We start from the raw sequence: 8,661 nt of genomic DNA on the forward strand, positions 1-8,661 counted from the left end.
GATTCTAAAATGTGCTAAAATGAAGCTCTTGTTTGTCTTATATTATCAGTACGCAAAGAGACAAATGCCTTTAAAGGATTAGTCCACATTTAAATAAACTTTTCTTGATAATTTACTCACCCACATGTCATCCAAGATGTTCATGTCTTTCTTTCTTTAGTCGAAAAGAAATTAAGGTTTTTCATGAAAACATTCCAGGATTATTATCCTTATAGTGGACTTCAATGGGCACCAAACAGTTGAAGGTCAAAATTAGTTTCACTGCAGCTTCAAATTGTTCAACACGATCCCAGATGAGAAAAAAATTGAAAATTATATAAGTTTTAATCATAAATGCTCATCTTGAACTAGCTCTCTTCTTCTTCTCTATTTGAATTCCAGCAGTTGTAGACACTGCTAAGTGTATTACTGCCCTCCACAGGTCAAAGTTTGAACTAATTGTTATATACTATTGAACTAGCATATTGCATATAAAAATTAGTTCAAAACTTTGACCTGTGGAGGGCAGTAATACGCTTAGCAGTGTCTACACTGCTGGAATTCAAATAGAGAAGAAGAAGAGAGCTAGTTCAAGATGAGCATTTATGATTAAAACTTATATAATTTTCTTTTTTTTTTCAGAAAATGAGTGATGGTTTCACTAGATAAGACCCTTATTTCTCATCTGGGATCATGTAGAACAATTTGAAGCTGCACTGAAACTAATTTTGACCTTCAACTGTTTGGTGCCCATTGAAGTCCATTATAAGGAGAATAATCCTGGAATGTTTTCATCAAAAACCTTAATTTCTTTTCGATTGAAGAAAGAAAGACATGAACATCTTGGATGACATGGAGGTGAGTAAATTATCAGGAAAAGTTTATTTAAAAGTGGACTAATCCTTTAAGGGTGAAGGTGCGAGATCACTAACGATTTCATACATTAAACAACAATTGTAAAAAATAAAGTTGTTATATTATAAGACAATGATGATATCTGTCAGATTTCTTATCAAATACTTTTATAGCACGCTTATATAAGGTATGTAAGATTTAAGAGTAGATTTTCCTGCTTGTGACCATGAAGTTATGCAATAAGAAAAATGAGAAAAGATCAAAAAATGCAAAAAAAAGTCTCGTAGCTTCTGTTGAAAGTTGACTCCGTATAATTTAAACATTTCTAAGTTGAGGTGTCACTGCGCAGACTATTTTTTTGACATGCTTTTCAAATGTTAAATGGGTGTCTAAGATAACCAAGATATTTAAAATCCGACACAATTTGTAATTTTTCACCATTCATATATCTGGTTGGATCTCCTCCTTCTTTCTAATCTTAAAATACATACAGGCAGTTTTCTGAACATTTAACGATAAACAACACTGATTAAGCCAATCTGAGATTTTGGTAATGACAACAGATAATTTTTGTGGTACCTGTTCATTTGTTTTATCATGTACATAAATCACAGTATCATCTGAGTACATCTGAATAAATACATCAGGACAAACATCTGGAGGGGTCCTAGTATAGACCCCTGAGGTACCCCTGTAGAACAGTGTCTTGTAGAAGTTAAATGTGTTTTGATCCAGGTGCATTGTTTCCTTGATGTAAGATAAGACTCAATCCATTGCATTATTTCTACAGAAAAGTTAAAATGTAATAATTTAGATAATAAGATATGATTTAACGTATCGGATGCTTTTTTGTAAATCAAGGAACACCGCACCCACAACCCCACCCTTATCTAGTTTTGACCGCACTTGCTCAATAAAATAACATACAGCAGTTTCAACTTTCAAAAGAGGAAGAAAATTGAGAGAGACTGATAACAGCAGTCAGAAGAGAGAAATATGTCAGTTTGACCGTCACTCCCACAGCTGCTGTATTACAAACACCCTCACAGCAGCGTAACTTTTTTTTTTTTTTTTTTATGCAAAGCTAATATAATACAAAGAATGGTGTTATACATTTTTTTTTAAAAAAAAAAAAAAACTTTGCAGGATTTGCAATGCAGATGTCCATCACAGTCTATGAAAAAGGCCCCTTTGACTGTTTAGTTTGTCCCTTAACATTACATGGAGAAGGTAGAGTATGTGACCTATACCGCATCCAGCCACCTGGGGGCGATTGAGACGCTTTGGCTTCACTTTTTAGGACACTTTTTTGGTACATTTGTGTACAACTAATAAACTGAAGCACTGATGTCTGTGTTCCCTCTAGTTTTACAAACATTGCAATAGCCATACATTTCAGAAATGAGGCTCTAATAATTCACCTCTTTGCACAAAATCTTGATTGTGCGGGGCCTAAAGGAAGGGCCCTTAATAACGTTCCCATGTAAGGGGATGTTGATCGTGTGTGCAATTAAAAATCAACAATAAACAACAATTAATCATTATTACAACCAACACAGGCTTGAGACAAACATAAAAGCAATCACACAAAAGCCTTCCTAAAAAGATGGGTCTTAAGGCGAGATTTAAAAACGAGAAGACTTTCGCACATCCTGTGGTAACGGGTTTCATAAATGACTGCAGGCTCGGGACCCCATAGAAGTTGTGCGAAATCAAGAAAGAACAAGAGCGAGTGCAGAAGATGATCTTAAAGTGTGAGTAGGAGTGTAGATATGAAGAAGATCAGATAAATATGAAGGGGCAAGATTGTTGAGTGCTTTGTAAGTAAGAAGAAGGAAGTAACAATACGATATTTGACCGTGAGCCAGTGCAAGTGCTGTAATATAGGAGAAATGTGTTCATTTATAGGAAATCTGCAAATAATAATTTGTGCAGCTGAATTCTGTACTGGAGTTTATAAAGAAGATTTGAAGGCACACCATAAAAAAGGGCATTACAATAATCAATCCGGGAAGTGACTAAAGCGTGAACAAGAATCGCTGTGCTCTTTACTGAAAGCCAGACGAAAATATGCAGAGCGAGTGACACTGTTTATATGTGCTTCAAATGAGATGACACCCACACTTTAACCTGTTGAGATACAGACACTGGAAAGTTATCAATACTCACTGAGACACATTTAGGCTTTGCCAGATTGGTTTTTGAGCCAACAAGAAGAATCTCTGTTTTGGTGCTATTTAGTTTAAGAAGATTTGAAGTAAACCACTTTTTAATCTCAGCTACACAATCTGAGAGGATAGATGGAGGCAAATAGAGGTGGGTTTGGAAGTGGGTTTTAAAGTTGGGTGTCATCAGCATAACAATGGAACTGAATACCAAATTTTCTAAAGATATTACCAAGAGGTAAAAGTGCTCCAAATAAGAGAGGACCCAATACTGAGCCCTGTGGAACCCCAGCAGTAACAAGTGAAGGCTTTGATGTAAACTGCTTCTGCTGCACAAATTGAGTACGACCTGTAAGATAAGATTGAATACAAGTCAAGACAGTGTCCGTGATTCCAATAGACTCCAACAGAATACTATGTGAGTATCGAATGCTGCAGTAGAAGTATAGGAAGGAATCCTGGATCACCAGCTAACAATAAATCCTTGGAAATCTAAACTAATGTAGTCTCAACACTAAGATATGAATGGAAACCAGATCAGTGTTGCCAGACGTACGATAATTATCGTATTTGTACGATAATTTGACCTCTGTACGATCAATAATGAAAAAAATCCCATAATGTATGATAATTTCAGTATTTTGTGACACTTAAACTAATGGTTGTTATAATCGGCTCATTGATCTAGCTGTGTGGATCCTAACGTGAACTTTGTTAGGCTCGTCTTCCATCTCATCTCATGATACGTCTTCTCAGGCCAATCACTGTGGAGAATGAATCTCTCTCACAAGCTCAACCCTGCATCCCAATGTCCACCCTATCTGCCTGAAATAGTATTGAAAATGACTAATGTCACATACTATTTAAGATGGATAGTATGCACATTGAGACGCAGGCCAAGTTAACGTTTCTGCCGTGGCGCTTAGGTCAGTTGTTTCCCACTAAGGCACGCCTAATAATTATTTATGTATTGTGGTAATTTACAGTTCATGTCAAAAAGTTGTTGGTCTATAGATAAATAGCTGTATTCTGTACGTTTGACTCTCATGTCACCATTTATACAGCTCTTTTTACAATGCAGATTGTGTTAAAGTATAGCTTTATGGAGATAGATAGGAACATAATTTTGGCTGTACAGCAGCAAAAAAAGTGTGATTGTCCAGCTTAAGTTAGTTCAGTATTGATTCTTTCCGTTGTAAAAATCATTAGTTATTAATTTAGTACATTTACCTATACTAAAAAGTCGTGTACAATAATTTTCTTCCAAATACGATAATTTTGAGCTTCTGGTACGATAATTGGACATTTCCAATCTGGCAACACTGAACCAGATTGAAACTGCTCAGACAGACTATCATCAGAAAGATGATCATGTGCCTGGGCTGCCACAACCCTTTCCAATTATTTAAACGAAAAGATTTGAAATGGGGCGAAAATAAACAAAGTTACTTGAATCAGTCCCTGGTTTCTTAAAGGATTAGTTCACTTTCAAATGAAAATTACCCCAAGCTTTACTCACCCTCAAGCCAGGTGTATATGACTTCACAATCAGAGTTCTATTAATAAATATCCTGACAAATCCAAGCTTTATAATGGCAGTGAGTGGATCGATGAGTATGAGCTGAAGAGATCATCCATCATAAACATGCTCCACACGGCTCCAGGGGTTAAAGAGATAGTTCACCCAAAAATGAAAATTTGATGTTTATCTGCTTACCCCCAGCGCATCCAAGATGTAGGTGACTTCGTTTCTTCAGTAGAACACAAATGATGATTTTTAACTCCAACCGTTGTCGTCTGTCAGTCAAATAATGCTAGTGGATGGGAACTTCTACAATAAGAGTAAATAAAACTTGCTTAGACAAATCCAAATTAAACCCTGCGGCTCATGACGACACATTGATGTCCTAAGACAAGAAACGATCAGTTTGTGTGAGAAACCGAACAGTATTTATATCATTTTTTACCTCTAAAACGCCACTATGTCCAACTGCGTTCAGCATTCGGTTAGTGAGGTCTGATCGCGCTCTGACAATGGCAATGATGTCTCGCTCTCATTGAAGTATATGCGCGAGACATCACTGTCGTTGTCAGAGAGCGATCAGACCTCACTAACCGAATGCTGAACGCAGTTGGACATAGTGGCGTTTTAGAGGTAAAAAATGATATAAATACAAACCGATTGTTTCGTGTCTTAAGACATCAATGTGTCGTCACGAGCCGCAGGGTTTAATTTGGATTTGTCTGTCGTGTTTTATTTACTCTTATAGTCCAAGTTCCCGCTGACTTTCATTATACGACTGACAGACGGCAGCGGTTGCAGTTAAAAATCATCATTTGTGTTCTACTGAAGAAACAAAATCACCTACATCTTGGATGCGCTGCGGGTAAGCAGATAAACATCAAATTTTCATTTTTGGGTGAACTATCCCTTTAATAAAGGCCTTCTGAAGCAAAGCGATGCATTTGTATAAAAATAAATAAATAAATCCATATTTAACAAGTTATGAAGTAAAATATCTAGCTTCCGCCTTCCGTATTCAAGTTACGAATAAAGTGTAAAACTCTCACAGTTCAAAAATGTACTCTACGTCCTACACCTTCCCTATTCAACTTATGGAAAAAGCTTAACTTGACGCAACGCCAGTTCCGTTTTTTTCGTAAGTTGAATACGGAAGGCGGAAGCTAGATATTTTACTTCATAACTTGTTAAATATGGATAATTTTTTTGGATGTGGATGGAGACACTTTCTTCAGCTCATACTCACTGATCCGGTTCACTGCCATTATAAAGCTCGGATGCGTCAGGATATTTATTAATATACTGTAACTCTGATTATGATTCATCAGAAAGAAGAAAGTCATATAATATGGCTTGAGGGTGAATAAATCTTGAGCTAACTTTCATTTGACAGTGAACTAATCCTTTAAGTACAGGAGTGATCACAGCAGCTTTGAGTGAAGATGGAGCAGTAGAAACAAGAGTGTATAATATCAGTGATTAAAGACAAAAGAGAGGATAAGCCGGCTTTAACCAAATACACTGGAAGAGGATCCAGCTGACAAGAGATAGATTTAGAAATCTGTATGAAAAGAGTTGAAATTAAAATTTGACCAGAATATTGGGTGCTTAGCAACCTAAATTTGTTGATGAATATCTTCAATTTTTCTATTAAAAAAAGACATACAGTACAGTCCAAAAGTTTGGAACCACTAAGATTTTTAATGTTTTTAAAAGAAGTTTCGTCTGCTCATCAAGGCTACATTTATTTAATTAATAATACAGTAAAAAAACAGTAATATTGTGAAATATTATTACAATTTAAAATAACTGTGTACTATTTAAATATATTTGGCAAAGTAATTTATTCCTGTGATGCAAAGCTGAATTTTCAGCATCGTTACTCCAGTCTTCAGTGTCACATGATCCTTCAGAAATCATTCTAATATGCTGATTTGCTGCTCAAGAAACATTTATGATTATTTTCAATGTTGAAAACAGTTGTGTACTTTTTTTTTCAGGATTCCTTGATGAATAGAAAGTTCAAAAGAACAGCATTTATCTGAAATACAAAGCTTCTGTAGCATTATACACTACCGTTCAAAAGTTTGGGGTCAGTAAGAATTTTTATTTTTATTTTTTTGAAAAGAAATTAAAGAAATGAATACTTTTATTCAGCAAGGATGCATTAAATCAATCAAAAGTGGCAGTAAAGACATTTATAATGTTACAAAAGATTAGATTTCAGATAAACACTGTTCTTTTGAACTTTCTATTCATCAAATAATCCTGAAAAAAATATTGTACACAAATATTTTGTACAATTGTACACATTAAATGTTTCTTGAGCAGCAGATCAGCATATTAGAATGATTTCTGAAGGATCATGTGACACTGAAGACTGGAGTAATGATGCTGAAAATTCAGCTTTGATCACAGGAATAAATTACTTTGTCAAATATATTCAAATAGAAAACAGTTATTTTAAATTGTAATAATATTTCACAATATTACTGTTTTTTACTGTATTTTTAATTAAATAAATGTAGCCTTGGTGAGCAGACGAAACTTCTTTTAAAAACATTAAAAATCTTAGTGGTTCCAAACTTTTGGACTGTACTGTAAAAGCTTCACAAAGATCAGTAGAGTACAAATGAGAAAGAATAGACTTTAACAGGACTTTGTATCACACTGCATCATAAAGAATCAGCACTCTGAACTATGGCCAGATAGATTTTATTTGGCTTTATGACCTTTAATGCTTACTGACATGAACTCTCCAGTGTAACAAAACACCACATAAAATTCACGAGAGCTGACAATATCAATATAAGGCTCATTCTACAGAAACGTCCACTTTTGGCCTTATATATTAGACTTGAAAAACACTTAAGGATTACAATTTCTTTATATTTTAAAATGAAAATATGTTATTTGAACAATTAGACCTTCTTGAGGCATCAGTGTGGCAATATTTGTTTTTTAATTAATTATAAGAATCATATAGAGGGAAAGTGCTTTATTTTGAGCTCAGAAACAGTTTTTCTACCATTTAAAATGCAATAATGTATACATAACTATATGATGTAAATGACATAACAAACAAAATGCTGAATAAATATTATAAAATACATATAATGAAAGTAGTGGTCCTCTGGAGTTGTGTCACTGGTGTTTAACAACAATCTCTTATTTTAAAAATAAAAATCACACTGATAGCATCACTTGACTTCCCTTTTCCTGTTTCTTGAAGATAAATGAAGAAAGGCCAATGGAAAGTCCACAGTTATCAGAAATGTTCTCATTATCTCATGATTTCATATGAAGCTTTTAGCTGAACTCACTGGGATGACTTACTTTATTGTGAAGGAAAACTAGAATACAAACGGTTTAAATTACTTAATTTAGTGAGTATGCCATGACTGACAACAAGTGGTTTGACACCTTGCAGCAGCCATTTTGTAAAATGCATTTCTCATGAAAATTGTCACTGGTGTCTCCTTCCTTATGGGTCAATCCAGTAAAGATCAGTGGTGTTAACAGTGACGCCTATTTATAGATCGACTTTATTCAGAGCTATTCATTTAGTTCTTTTGCATAAGATAGCACCAAGATTACGTGATTCTAACTTTTCTCCTTTGGTCAGTTATGGCTAAACCTTTAATATTGCTATATTGCCTCTGCTATTTTCAATCTACATGCTGCCACTCGGCAATATTATAAGAAAACATGGAATTAGTTTCCACTGCTATGCCGATGATACTCAGTTATATATTTCAACACAACCAGATGAAATCTCTAAATTATCCAACCTGACAGAGTGTGTTAAAGAAGTAAAACATTGGATGACTAGTAATTTTCTTCTATTAAATTCAGATAAGACTGAAGTATTAATTATTGGGCCAAAAACCTGTACACAGAATCTCTCAGACTACAATCTGCATTTGTTACTCCATCCTCTACAGTTATATTAGACAGCAACTTGTCCATTGAAAATCATATTTCATATGTTACAAAAACAGCCTTCTTCCACCTCAGAAACATCGCTAAGATACGGAATATATTATCTATTTCTGATGCAGAAAAGTTAGTTCATGCTTTCATGACGTCTCGACTAGATTACTGTAATGCATTATTAGCTGGTTGTCCTGCTTCCTCAAT

This window comes from Megalobrama amblycephala, linkage group LG10 (assembly GCF_018812025.1).
Source record: "Megalobrama amblycephala isolate DHTTF-2021 linkage group LG10, ASM1881202v1, whole genome shotgun sequence".
NCBI classification, from domain to species: Eukaryota; Metazoa; Chordata; class Actinopteri; order Cypriniformes; family Xenocyprididae; genus Megalobrama; species Megalobrama amblycephala.